Source organism: Notamacropus eugenii, chromosome 1, assembly GCF_028372415.1.
Source record: "Notamacropus eugenii isolate mMacEug1 chromosome 1, mMacEug1.pri_v2, whole genome shotgun sequence".
Classification (NCBI taxonomy): Eukaryota; Metazoa; Chordata; class Mammalia; order Diprotodontia; family Macropodidae; genus Notamacropus; species Notamacropus eugenii.
In genome coordinates this window covers 309,799,856-309,815,145 of record NC_092872.1, presented here as the reverse complement: position 1 = coordinate 309,815,145, position 15,290 = coordinate 309,799,856, and positions in this window count along the sequence as shown.

The following is a 15,290-nucleotide window of genomic DNA, read 5'->3' as shown; positions in this document are numbered from 1 at the left end:
CGATTAAACATAAAAGTGAATCATTGATAACTTTTTTTTCAGACAGCCATTTGTCAAGCATATGCCAGTATACTCCAAACTTTCTTTCAGTTTCTACTCTCATTCCAAGTTTCTCATCAGCCTACTAATTCTTTCCTAGACACATTCTGTCTCAGGGCTAACAGAGTTGCGTGAATAAATGTCTCACAGGACTCCTGGCTATCCAGTTCAGAGCCCTTGGCTCTAGACCTTTTTCTCCCAATACCCTCAAAACTTTCTTGCTCTGAGTCCATCAGTTGGAAATCACCCGATTTTCTTTTTCTCATGTTGAAGAGTTCTGCTGTGCTACAGACCTTACCAAGCATTGTGAATAAGTAAGACAACAGGGTTTATTTTTAATCACATCTAAAGGGGAGAGATCCTGAAGTCCCTGATGAACAGACTTATGTTCTCTCTTTATCCACCAGAGGGAGCCCATTCATCAGGAAATTGAACAAATAATTTCTTTCTTTAGCATTAAAAAAATCAAGAATCTTCAGAGTTGGAAGGGACCTTAGAGGTCATCTAATTTATCTTTCCTTTTAAAGATAAGAAAATCAAGGCCTAGAGATGCCAAGTAATTTGCTTAATGTCACACAAGTTAGGGAAAGAGCAATGATTATCAACAAATTATCAACATATTATACTTCAAGGTTTGCAAAATGCTTTCTTTAATTAATTTTGCAAGTATTACTTTACTTTATCTATGTCAGCATTCCAATCCTCTATGATGAATATGATATCTTCCTTTTGTGTTATTTTTAGGAGGTGTTAGATCTGAACAGATATTCTGTAAATTATCTATAAGTTGCAATATAATAGAAACTGCAAGTATCTATAAAAATATCTACATTTTATAGATGTGAAAATGGAGCTTTTGAGAAGGTTTAGATTTAAATACAAAGCCAGTGTCTAAGGCAGGATTAAAACTCATGTTTCCAAACTCCCATTAGTTATAGCTTACATTAAAACTAGTTTACTTTGGCAAAGTTTTAGAAAGTTTTTAAGGTTTAAAAAACCCCCCAACACTATAAGGTTGTGGCAGGACTACAAAATTTAAATGCCTCTGTGCTTCCCATATTATCTGGTTTCTGTAATCTTATTGTCGTTTGTTGTTCAGTCCAACTCTTTGTGACTCCATGGACCATACTATACCAGATTCTTCTACCCTCCACTTTATCCCAAAGTCTGGCTAAACTCATGTTCATTGCTTTCATGACTATCTATCCATCTCATCTTTTACCATTCCCTTTTCCTTTTGCCTTCAATCTTTCCCAATATCAGGGCCTTTTCCAATAAATCCTGTCTTTTCTTTATGTGGTCAAAATATCTAATCTCTAGCTTTGGTATTTGACTTTCCAGTGAATATCCTCAATTAATTTCTTTAAGGATGAATTGATTTGATCTCCTTGTTGTCCAGAGGACTCTTAAAAGTCTTGTCCAGCACCACAATTCAAAAGTGGGGATTCTGTAGCACTCAGCTTTCTTTATAATCCAGTTCTCACAGCCATGCGTTGCACTGGAAAGCTTTAACTATACAGACCTTTGGCAGCAAGGTGATCATCTCTGCTTTTTAGCATGCTCTCCAGATTTGTCATAGATTTTTTCCAAGGAGTAAGCATTTTTAAATTTCATGGCTGCAGTAACTGTCTGCAGTGATCTTTGAGCCCAAGGATATAAAATCTGATATAGCTTCCGTTTCTTCTATTTGCCAGTGAGGGGACCAGTTGCCAAGATCTTGGTTTGTTTTTTTTTAATGTTGAGCTCCAAGCCAGCTTTTATACTCTCCTCATTCACCATCATCAAGACACTTCTTAATTTTTCACTTTTGTGTGGGATGGCAAGACCCCTAATCAATTGACTACTTAGAGGCATCTCAAAGTATAAACAGAAAGTCCTTTATTTGGTTCTTGCAAGAAGCAGGCAGTCCCTTCACCAGTTTCCTGGAGCAGGGAGGCATCTTACAAGAGAAGATGCAGGATTATAAAGCTAAAAACGACAAAACTCCCCCCCCCCCAACTTAACCTTTAACTCTATTGGTTAATGTTTTGAGCAAGTGGTGTATTCTCAGAAATTCTGGTGATGAAAAGAATTGAAAAAGAAACTGAACATACAATTCCTTTGTTCTACAAGGGGTTTTGATTGTACAATATGATAAGGAAATGGGTTAAGCAAACAAGGGGAGAGGGGTTGCAAGTGGTGTTACACCTTTAAGTTTAGAAACTCAGGCCTAGGGTCTGATCTACTCTAGATGAGAAGTCTTCACTTTATCCCACTCACTTTCTATTATCAACTGCATATCTGAGACTGTGGATATTCCTTCCAGAAACTTTACTTCCAGCTTATGATTCATTCAGTCTGTAATTTCAAATGAATAACTCTGCATATAAGTTAAATAAGTAAAGCGACAATATACAGCTTAGTCCTACTCTTTTCCCAATCTTGAACCAATCATTTACTTCATGTGTGGTCTTAAACTGTTGCTTACCACACACACACATTTCTCAGGAGACAAGTAAGATGACATGGTCTACCCATCTCTTTGAGGACTTGCCACATTTTGTTGTGATCCACATAGTCAAAGGCTTTAGTGTAGTCATTGAAGCAGAAGTAGTTTTTCTGGAACTCCCTTACTTTCTCCATAATCCAGTGAATGTTGGCAATTTGGTCTCCAGTTCCTCTGCCTCTTTGAAAACCAGCCTGCTCTATGGATAATTCTCAGTTCATATACTGCTGCAGCCTAACTTGCAAAATCTTTGTTGGAATGTGAAACAAGAGCAGTTGTTCACTCATTTGAGCATTTTTTGACATTGCCTTTCTTTAGGACTGGGTTGTAAACTTGATCTTTTCCAGTGCAGTGGCCACTGTTGAGTTTTCCCAAATTTTCTTCAAGGTCCACTTGACTTTATTCTCCAGGATGGCTCTAAATCAGTAACCATATCATTGTAGTTAGTGGTGATGTTAAGATTTACATACATATATATACATATATATAGTTCTTTTGTGCTTTTAGCTACCTCTTAATCTCTTCACTTCTATTAATACCTGCTATTTTTGTCTTTTATCATGCCCATTTTTTCATGAAATGTTTCCTTGATATCTCTATATTCTCTTTCTATTTCTTGAAGAGATCTCTTGTCTTTCCTATTCTATTATTTTCTTCTATTTCTTTGCATTGCTCATTTAGGAAAACCTCATCTCTTTCTGCTGTTCTCTGGAATTCTGCATTCATTTGGGTATATCTTTTCCTTTTTCCTTTCCCTTTTCTTTGCTTTCTTTCCTCCACTATTTGTAAAGTCTTATCAGATAGCCCTTTGCTTTCTTGCTCTTCTTTTTACTTTGGAGCATTTTTTGTTACTGCCTTCTGTACAATATTGAGAATCTCTGTTCGTAGTTCTTCAGGCACTCTATCTATGAGATATAATCCCTTAAATCTATTCATCACTTCTGCTTCATATTCATATTTAGGTCAAACCTATATAGTCTGATGGTTTTCCCTACTTTCTTCAATTTAAGTCTGAATTCTGTAGTAAGAAGCTCATGATCTAAACCATAGTTAACTCCAAGTCTTGTTTTTACTGACTGTATAGAGCTTCTCCACCTTTGGCTATGAAGTATATCATCAATCTGATTTTGATATTGACCACCTAGTGATATCAGTGTAAAAAGTCACCTTTTGGGTTGTTAAAAAAAGAGGGTTTGCTATGACTAATGAGTTATCTTGACAAAACTGTATTAGTTTCTCTTCTGCTTTATTTTGTATTCCATGGCCAAATTTGCCTGTTTTTCCAAATATCTTTTGATTTCCTACTTAATCATTGCAATCCCTTATGGTGAATATGACATCTTTTTTGTGGGGCATTATTTTTAGAAGTTTAGATTCAATTTTGGTGTTATTTTTAGAAGGCCTAGATTCAAACAGATATTGTTGTCATTTTTGAGATTATACTCAAGTATAAGTACTCATAGTACTACTTTTCTCCATTTATTGACAATGAGAGTTACTCCATTTCTTTCAAGGGATTCTTGCCACAGTAGTATATATAATGGTGATTGGAATTAAATTCAGTCATTCCTATCCATTTGAGTTCACTGACACCCAAGATATGAATGTTTTATCTTTTCATCTTCTGTTGAACCTTGGTTTGTAGATTTTATGTTCCAGGTTCCCATGTAATATTCATCTTTATAGCACTGGACGTTTCTTTTGTCATCAAACGCATATACAGCTGACCTTCTTTTTGGCTTTGGCCTCCCTACTTCATTAGTTCTGGAGCTGCTTTTAATTGTCTTCTACTCTTCCCCAGTAATGTGTTGGACACTTTCGAATCCAAGAAGCTCATCTTCTGGTGTTATATCTTTTATCATTTTAATTTTATCCATGGGGTTTTCTTGGCAGAGACACTGGAGTGGTTAGATATTTCCTTCTCCAGTAGATTACCTTTTGTCAGAACTCTCTACTATAACCTGTCCTTCTTGGGTAACCCTGCATGGCATAACTCATAGTTTCATTGAGCTACATATGTCCCTCAGCCACAAAAAGGCAATGATACAGAAGGGGAAGCAATTCTATATCCCTGTCAGTAATATATATGGATGTGATTTTATTTCTTAGAATTTTATAACTACAAGTGTTATCCTTTTCTACTCTGGGGAATATAAACAAATTGATATTGCTTGCAATGGAAAAAAGATATACATACACACATATATAGTTATAAGTTAACCTTTGTTACCATCTTTATTTATTAGAAATTTATTCAGCCTTCTCATATGGAGTCTAAATTAGCACTGATATTTAAAATTTCAAGAGAGAAAGTCAGAAGTAGTTCTATAAGGCTATTGATTCCTCAATTGAGAGAACAACCCAAGGCCACTCTCTTTCTTGTAAAGCTTTCATTTTTCCTCTCTCCCTCTCACTGCACCTCCTTCCCCCATAGAACAATTAAAAATAAAATTAAAACTCTCAACAAATGTGCATATTTTCCAAAACAAATTTCTGCATTGATCATGTCCCCAAAATTCATGCTTCAATCTGCATTTTAAGCCTATCATCTCTCTGGCAGGAGGTAGGTGATGTGCTTCATCTTCAGTCCTCCAGTGTCCTGGTTTATCTTTTCATTGATCAAAGTTCTAAAATGTTCCAAATTTTTTCCTATAATAATGTTGTTGTCCTTGAATCATCATTTTCTTGGTGCTACTCACTTCACTCTGGGTAGACATCTTCCAAGCTTCCTCTGAAACTGTCCATTTTACTATTTCTTATGACACAATAATATGCTACTATTCTCATATACCATAATTTGTTTAACTCTTCCCCAGGATGTGGTCACTGCTTTAGGTTCAAATTTTGGGCTACTATGAAAAGAGATGCTATAAATATTTTTTTTACATATAAGTCTTTTCCTTATTGCTTTGTTCTCTCTGGGGTATAGGCCTAATATTGGGATGACTGGATCAAAGGGTAGGCACATTTAGTAACTTTGGGGCTGTAGTTCTAAAATGTTTTCTGGAATCACTGGATGTTCACAGCTCCACCATCAATGCACTAGTGTGTCAGGTTTCCTAAAGCCCTTCCAAACTTTGTCATCTTTGCCAGTTTTGTGAGTATGAGAGGAAAACTCAGGGTTGTTTTAATTTACATTCTCTAATTGTTAGTGAATTGGAGCATTTTAAAAATTGGTTTTTGATAGCTTGAATTTTTTCCTTTGAAAATTTGACTGTTTATGTCCTTCGACTATTTATCTTTTGGGAATGGCTCTTAGTCTTATATATCCAAGTTCCTTCCATATCCAAGGCCATCCTCTTTGGCACTCCTCCTAAACTTGTGAATCAGGCAGATTCATGCCTGCGTTTGGCTATTATCCTATATGTTTCATTATTTCTTATGTTCTTCTGTTGTTGATGAGGATATTGCTAAAGAACTGGATTTGCTCCTCAGTCAAATTAATGAAATCACAGAAAATAAGGAGTAAGAAACAGAGACAACAGGTATTAAGTTCTCAAATGAAACATAAAAACTGTTTAGACTTGGTTAGGCCAAGTCTATTCCCCTCCCAGCTCTACTTTTGACTCTTAAGACTTTGCCACCATGCCTCAACTACCCTTACCTTGGAATTTCCCCTCAGAATCTAGGGCCTTCTCTCCAGAGCAACTGTGCTTCTCCAGCTCCCCTCTTACATTGGTAAGCTCTTTCCCAATCTCCGTTTTTGGGATAGGTCTTTGCCATCATGTTTCATTCTCCTTCTGGCTTTGCTTCTGACTTTCAGGAACTTCCCATCAATCCTTCCCAATCACTTTCAGCTCCCTTTTGCGTGGTTGGTGTATCATCTTGCTCCTTTAGAATATAAGCTCTTTGAAGGCAGGTACAGTCTTTCTTTTTGCTTGTATTGTATCCCTAACACTTAGCATAGCACATAGCATGTAGTAAATGCTTAATAAATGCTTATTACCTGGGTATAATTTCATCTCTCTCCTATCCAGAAAGCAAGGCACTCCCAACAACTCCATCACTTTCATCTTCTCAATCATTCCTGAGGAGTTGTCCATTGGCCACAGAGTATGATTTTGGTAACAATATGAAGGAATCTTATCTATTCCAGATTACAGTCCCACTCTCTTTCATGGGGCCTTATGAGCTATTGTTCTAGGAGTGAGGACCTACAAAGTACCTTAAACTTAGAGGTAGTTTCCAGGAGATCCAATCTAAGGGTATGAGTTGGAGAGGGAGCAGAGGGTGGGGAGCCTTTTTGCTTTTATCCCTCTGGATCCAGAAGGCTTCATAGGATGTGGCATTATAAATAATCCTCTATATTCCCCTTGTTACTTGTCTTTGGGTAAATAGGGAAACATTCCAATCATATACTCTTATCTGTCTCAACTAGTTACTATACTCAAAGATTTAAAAATATAGATCGGGAAGTGAAGGTACCAATAATGCCTTGTTCCACATACTGGGAACATTTTTACACATCTTTTCCCATAAAAGAGGAAAAGTCAAAAAGCTATCTTTGCAGTTGCCGCACTGTTACTATTCCCTGAATGAAGATTTGGAGGCCCACAGCAACCACTCATATGCAGGGGACTATAAATAATATTCTTTTTTTTTAAATTATTTTTTAATGTTTAACAATCACTGCCATACAATTGAGATTTTATCCCCCCCCCCACACCTACCCCCCACTACCCCCCTCCCTCCCCACGACTGCATACAGTTCTGTATAGGTTCTACATATACTTTCCTATTGAGTACATTTTCACTATAGTCATGCTATGTAGTAGGACTAAAATAAATGGAAGAAATCATATAACAAATCAAAACATGATACACAAAAACATACACATACACAAACATGATCTGCTACATTCTGCGAATGACTTCCATATTTCTTTCTCTGAGTGTGGAAGGCATTTTGCCTTAGAGAACCACCACTGGGATTTTCTTTTTTTTTTTTAAGAAGTTCTTGCGTTATTACAAAATTCCAAGTCTACCAGAAAAAACTCTCTCACACTGTGGTCGTTGCTGTACACAAAGTTCTCCTGGTTCTGCTCCTTTCACTCAGCATCAGGTCATATAAGTCCTTCCAGGCCTCTCTGAAGTCTTCTTGTTCATCATTTCCTATGGCACAATAGTACTCCATTACATTCATATACCATAATTTATTCAGCCATTCCCCAATTGATGGACATCCCCTTGACTTCCAGTTTTTGGCAACTACAAAGAGTGCCGCTATAAATATTTTTGTACATGTGGGACCCTTTCCCATTTTTATGATCTCTTGGGGATACAGTCCTAGTAGCGATATTGCTGGGTCAAAGGGTATGCACATTTTTGTAGCCCTTTGGGCATAGTTCCAAATTGCTCTCCAGAATGGTTGGGTCAGCTCACAGCTCCACCAACAATGAATTAGTGTTTGAACTCTCCCACATCCTCTCCAGCATTTATCATTTTCTTGTTCTGTCATGTTGCCAATCTTATAGGTGTGATGTGGTACCTCAGAGTTGTTTTGATTTGCATCTCTCTAATCAACAGTGATTTAGAGCATTTTTTCATATGATTATAGATATCTTTAATTTCTTCCTCTGAAAATTGCCTGTTCATATCCTTTGACCATTTATCAATTGGGGAATGACTTGTATGATTATACATTTGAGTCAGTTCTCTATCTATTCTAGAAATGAGGCCTTTATCCCCGAGCTTAGCTGTAAAAATTCTTTCCCAATTTACTACATCCCTCTGGATTTTGGTTGCATTGGGTTTGGTTGTGCAAAAACTTCTCAGTTTAATGTAATCAAAATTATCCATTTTGCATTTCATAATGCTTTCTATCTCTTCTTTAGTAAAAAATTCTTCCCTTCTCCATAAATCTGATAAATACACTATTCCTTGCTTCTCCAGTTTATTCATGGTATCAATCTTTATACCTAAATCATGTACCCATTTGGACTTTATTCTTGTGTACGGTGTCAGGTATGGGTGTATGCCTAATTTCCACCACACTGTTATCCAGTTTTCCCAGAAATTTTTGTCAAACACTGAGTTCTTATCCCAGAAGCTGGGGTCCTTGGGTTTATCAAACAGGAGGTTGCTATATTCCTTGCCTACTGCGTCTTGAGTGCCAAGTCTATTCCACTTGTCTACCTCTCTGTTTCTTAGCCAATACCAAGTGGTTTTGATAACTGCTGCTTTCTAGTACAATTTGAGGTCTGGTAGCACTAGGCCACCTTCCCAAGCATTTCTTTTCATTAGTCCCTTTGATATTCTGGACCTTTTGTTTTTCCAAATGGATTTTGATATTATTTTATCCAGCTCTAGAAAATAATTGTCTGATAGTTTAATTGGTATGGCACTAAATAAGTAAATTAATTTAGGTAGAATTGTCATTTATATTATATTAGCATGGCCTACCCATGAGCAACTAATGTTTTTCCACTTACTTAAATCTGACTTTATTTGTGCATATAAATAATATTCTTTAATAAATCTCTTTTGGCCACATGCTCTTGGATCCAATAACACTGGTCTCCTTGCTGTGTCTTGATCAAGACCCTTCCATCACTGGGCTCTGAGCATTTTCATTGACTGTTCTCCCTACCAGAAATGTTCTTCCTTATCTCTTCCTCCCTGTTTTCTTCAAGTCCCATATTAAAATCCCACCTTCTGCCAGAAGTCTTGCCCAATCCCTCTTAACCCCAACCCTTCTCTCTGTTGAGTATATCCTGTAATATATAATTTGTTTGTACATAGATGTTTGTGTATTATCTCCTCTCATTAGATTGTGAGTTCCTTGAGAACAGGGACTATATTTTGCCTTTCTTTGTATCCCCAGCGTTTAGGACAGTGACTGGTAAATAGTAGGCATTTAATAAATACTTATTGATTGACTAAGTCTTGTTCATGGACTTCCTTTTCCTCTCTCAACACAGGATACTGGAGTATCACATAATCACTCACTTGAAAAGCTTTTGTCACCTAATGAAGGAATTGAAATGAGTAGAAGAGTTTCTTTCTTTTCATTTTTAAAGTCTTCAAACTCAAGAGTTCTCATTCCAATGGTATCAATAAATGATGCTAATTTAGAGGTTCTACTTGCTATTTGTATGGCCTTCAGCAAGTCTCTTAATCTCTACAGGCCACAGTTTCCTCATTGTAAAAACAGAGGACTATGTCTGATGATCTACACTTCCAGGTATAATATTTTATTATTCTATGTATGGCTTCCATGCCTGAGGATCCACAAGTCATTCCTAAATACAGGATTCATTCTCAATTCCTAATACTACCTATAGTAAGCATACTACTTACTCACTTAAACAAATAGCCCCTCCTGTTTCCCTTTATTACCCCAGGCTCCTTTGTGTGGTACTATTCCAGTGCTGGCAACACATTAACAGGTCTAGGGGGAGTCACAGTTCTTGAAATCAAGATGAAATTGCATGAACTCTTATGAAATATGAAAAAGAGGAGCAGATTGGCTGTAGGAGAACCGGGAAGGAAGGCCACTGGCAGGGGAGTGTAGCATACCAACATGTTTCATTGATTCTGCCTCCACAACCACTCCTGACTCATTATCGCCACGCTAGAGCCAGCTTTCATCATCTCTGATCCGGGCTATTGCAAAATTTTCCTAACTAATCTATCTGCAGCCAGGTTCTTCCTTCTCTAATCCTTCCTTCATATAAATGTCAAACAGATACGATTTTTTAAAAAAATTATTTTTTTGTTCAATAAGCAGTTCAAAATAGGCTACACATGCAATGTAAAACATTAATGTAAAACATATCCATAATAGTCACTTTGTTAAAGAAAATACAGACAAAAAACAATTAAGAAAAATAAAGTAAAAAGGCATGTTTCAATCTGCATTCAGACACCATCAATTCTTTCTCTGGGGATGGATAGCATTTTTCATAAGTCCTTCAGAGTAGTCTTGGATCACTGTATTGCTAAGAATAGCTGTCATTCACAGCTGATCATCTTACAATATTGCTTTTACTTTGTACACAGTCCTTTTTACTTTGCAGCAACCCATGCAAGTCTTTCCAGGTTTTTCTGAAAGTATCTTGCTTATCATTTCTCGTAGTACAATAGTATTCTGTCATAATGACATACCACAACTTGTTTAGCCATTCCTCGATTGATAAGCATCCGCTCAGTTTCTAATTCTTTGCTCCCCAAAATAAACTGCTATAGATATTTTTGTACATATAGGTCCTTTCCTTTTTTTTTAATCTCTTTTGAGATACAAACCTAGTAGTGGTACTGTTAAGTCTAAGGGTATAATGGTTTTATAGCCCTTTGGGCATAGCTCCAAATTGCTCTATAGAATGGTTAAACCAGTTCACAACTCCACCAACAGTGAATTAGTTTCTTATTTTTCCCACATTCCCTCCAACATTTGTCATTTACCTTTTCTGTCTTATTAGCCAATCTAATAAGTATAGGGTGGTACCTCAAAATTGTTTTAATTTGCATTTCTCCAGTCAATATTGAGTTAGAGTATTGTTTCATATGGCTATAGATACAAAAATGCATATCTTTTGATCATTTTTCAGTTGGGGAATGGTTCTTATTTTTATAAATTTGACTCAGTTCACTACATGTTTGAGAAATGAGGCCTTTATCAGAGAAACTTGATTCAAAAATTTTTTCACAGTTACTATTGCTAACTCTATTTCCCTCCATTCTATCCCCTCCTCCTCTATTTATTCTATTCGCACTCTCCTTTCACCCTGTCCCTCCTCAGACGTGTTTTCTTCTGACTATAACCTCCCCCAATCTGCCCTCCCTTCCATCCTCTTTCCCTCCTACTTTCCTGTAAGGTAAGAGAGATTTTTATACCCAATTGACTGTGTATGCTATTCCCTCTTTGAGCCAATTCTGAAGAAAGTAAGGTTCATTCACTCTCCCTTCTCTCTCTCCTTTTCCATCCACTATGAAAGCTTTTTTTGCCTCTTTTATGTGAGATAATTTACCCCCACCCCACCTCTCCCTTTCTCTTTTTCCCAATGTATTCCTCTCTCACCCCTTAAATTTTTTTTAGATATCATCACTTCATATTCAACTCACACCTGTGCCCTTTGTGTGTGTGTGTATATATATATGTATGTATGTATATATACCAAGAGTGTATCTATCTTCTATCTACCTATCTATCTATCTATCTATCTATCTATCTATCTATCTATCTATCTACACCTCTTTGTAACTACCCTAGTAATAAGAAAGATCTTCTGAGTTACAAATATCATCTTTCCATGCAGGGATATAAACAGTTAAACCTAATTAAGTCCTTTATGATTTCCCTTTCCTGTTTATCTTCTTATGCTTTTCTTGAGTCTTGTATTTGAAAGTCAAATTTTCTATCCAGCTCTGGTTCTTTCATCAGTACTGCTTGAAAGAACTCTATCTCATTGAATGTCTATTTTTGGGTAGGTGATTCTTGGTTGTAATTCTAGCTCTTTGTCCTCCAGAATGTCATATTCCAAGCCCCTTGGTCCTTTAATGTAGAAGTTGCTATATCTTGTGTTATCCTGATTATGGCTCCACCATATTTAAATTGTTTCTTTCTGGCTGCTTGCAAAATTTCCCCTTTATCTGGGAACTCTGGAATGTGGTTATAATATTCCTCAAACAGATATTCTTAGAGCATAGATCTGACCATGTCACTTCTTCCTCAGGAAACTTTAGTGGTTCTCTAGGGTTTCTAGAATAAAATTCAAACTCATTTAAAGCTCTTTACAATCCAGTTTTAGCCTATCTTTCCATTTTATACTCCTCTCCCTTGTCAATCAATCAATAAATCAGTGTTTATTAAGCACCTGTTATGTGCCAGACACTGGGTTGGAGAGTGAGGATACAATTACAAAGAATGAAAAATCTTTTCCTTTCTGGGAGCTGGCAAAACTTGCTTACTTGCTATATTATGGATTTGGCACTCTCTCTCCTATTATCAGACCTTCACACAGGCTGTATCCCCCCATGCCTTTCCTGGAATGCTCTCCTCTTTGGAATTCTTAGCTCCCTCCCAGGTGTAGCGTAGATCCTATCTCCCACTAGCATTTATGTAGCACTTTAAGGTTTGCAAAGTACTTTAAAAATATTATAGTACTTCATCTTCACAACAACCCTTGGAGATAGAGAATATTATCATCCCCATTTTATAGTTAAAGAAATTGAAGCAGAGGTTAAATGATTTGCCCAGGGTCACACAACTAGTAAGTCTCTGAAGCTGGATTTGAACCCAGATCTTCCTGATTTCAGGTCCAGCATTATATCCATTGTGCCATCTAACTGCCTCACAAGAAGTCTTTTTTGATTCCTCTTCTTGCTAGTGTTCCTTCCCCCCCTTTCCAAATTGTTTTTTATTTATTTACTACATGTTTCACATTTACTTGTGTGTGTATGTTGTATTGTCCCTTGAATTACTCCTGATGTCAGGGATGGTTTTGTATCCCTAGTACCTAACTTTATATATTATAGGTACTTAATATATGTTTGTGGAGTCAAATTTATTTGAAAGCTTTGACTGCTTGTTTGGCTTGATGTCTCCCTTGTTGAGTTGTGCTAGAATATTGCCAACAATTTCCAAACCTAAAGACAGGGCAAAGGAAGCCAAGCGTGCTGTGGTCCCCAACAAGCTAAGAGGAAATTTGATCTGAGGCCTGATGTTTGCTGTAAACTATGCCCCTCCCCCATCCTTCCCACCCCACCCACTTTGGAAACAAGCAGCTTTCCTTGTCTGATTCAATCTCTTGTCCTTGAAAACATAGAATAACTGTCCCATTCAATCTCTCCTTCCTTTGATAAAAAAAGGTGAGAAGGATAGTTAAAAAACTGGGTGACCATTAAGATGCAGGTAAACCTTGATAGGCTTAGAACATTGGACTGAATTTTAAGAGAAGTTTTATATGGATAAATGTAGAGTCTTAATGTTTGGCTTCAAATAATCAACTTCAGATGTAAAGGATGGAGGTGGCATGGTTAGATGAAAGTTAAGGAAAGAACTTGGGATTTGGGGATTGCAAGATGAATATGATTCAGCAGTGTGATTTTGCAGCCAAAAAGGCTAATGGGATCTGAAGTACTGAATGAATGAATGAATGAATGAATGAATGAATGAAAAAGCATTTAGTAAGTAAATACCTTATATGTGTCAGAGACTATGGTTAGCACTGAGGATAAAACAGAAAGTGTGACAATCCTGGTTTCTGTAAAGGAGCATATATTATATTAGGGGAAAACAGAACTTGTCCAGGGAAAGGAAATTTTGGGTTTTTGTAGACACAAGAATAGTGAGAAGATTCCCAGGGCAGGTGACTGATCTACCCTTTCCAGAAGCAATGATACTTTTAAAAAAAAATTACTATTTTCTTTTTCCCCAGTTACATGTAAAAAGAATTTTAACATTCATTTTTCAAAGTTTGAGTTCCAAATTCTCTCCCTTCCTCCCTCCTTATGCCATGCCATTGAGAAGGTAAGCTATTCAATATAGATTCTACATGCAAAATACTTCCATAATCGTCATGTTGTGAAAGACTAACTTTATTTCCCTCCATCCTATTCCCTCTTCTGTTTATTCTGTTCTCTCTCTCCTTTCACCTTGTTCCTCCTCAAAAGTATTTTGCTTCTGACCTTACCCTCTCCCAGTCTGCCGTGCTTTCTATCACCCTCCCTGCTTCTCTTATCTCCTTTCCCCACTACCTTCCTGTATGGTAAGATAGATTTGTATACCCAACTGAGTGTGTACATTATTCCCTCTTTGAGCCAATTCTGATGAGAGTAAGTTTCACTCAGTCCCCCTCATCTCCCCCACTCTTCTCCTCCACTGTAAAAGCTTTTTCTTACCTCTTTTATGTGAGATAATTTACTCCATTCTACCTCTCCCTTTCTCTTTCTCCCAGTACATTCCTCTCTCACCCCTTAATTTTGGTTTTTAGATATCATCCCTTCATATTCAATTCACACCTGTGCCCTCTGTCTATATATACTCCTTCTAACTACCCTAATAATGAGAAAGGTCTTCTGAGTTACAAACATCATCTTTCCATGTAAGAATATAAACAGTTTAACTTTAATAAGTCCCTTATGATTTCTCTTTTCTTTTTCACCTTTTCATGCTTCTCTTGAGTCTTGTATTTGAAAGTCAAATTTTCTATTCATCTCTGGTCTTTTCATCAAGAATGCTTGAAAGTCCTCTATCTCATTAAATATCTATTTTTCTCCCTCATGGATTATACTCAGTTTTGCTGGATAAGTGATTCTTGGTTTTAATCTAAGCTCCTTTGCCTTATGGAATATCATATTCCAAGTCCTCCAATTCTTTAATGTAGAAGCTGCTAAATCTTGTGTTATCCTGAGTGTGGCACCATCATACTTGGTTTCTTTCTGGCCACTTGCAATATTTTCTCCTTGACCTGGGAACTCTAGAATTTGGCTATAATATTTTTGGAAGTTTTCATTTTGGGATCTCATTCAGGAGGTGATCAGTGGAGTCTTTTAATTTTTATTTTACCCTCAAGTTCTAGAATATCAGGACAGTTTTCCTGATAATTTCTTGAAAGGTGATGTCTAGGCTCTTTTTTTGATCATGGCTTTCAAGTAGTCCAATAATTTTAAAATTATCTCTCCTGCATCTATTTTCCAGTTCAGTAGTTTTTCTATTGAGATATTTCAGATTGTCTTCTATTTTTTTCAGTCTTTTGGTATTGTTTTATGGTTTCTTGATTTCTCATAAAGTCATTAGCTTCCATCTGCTCCATTCTAATTTTTA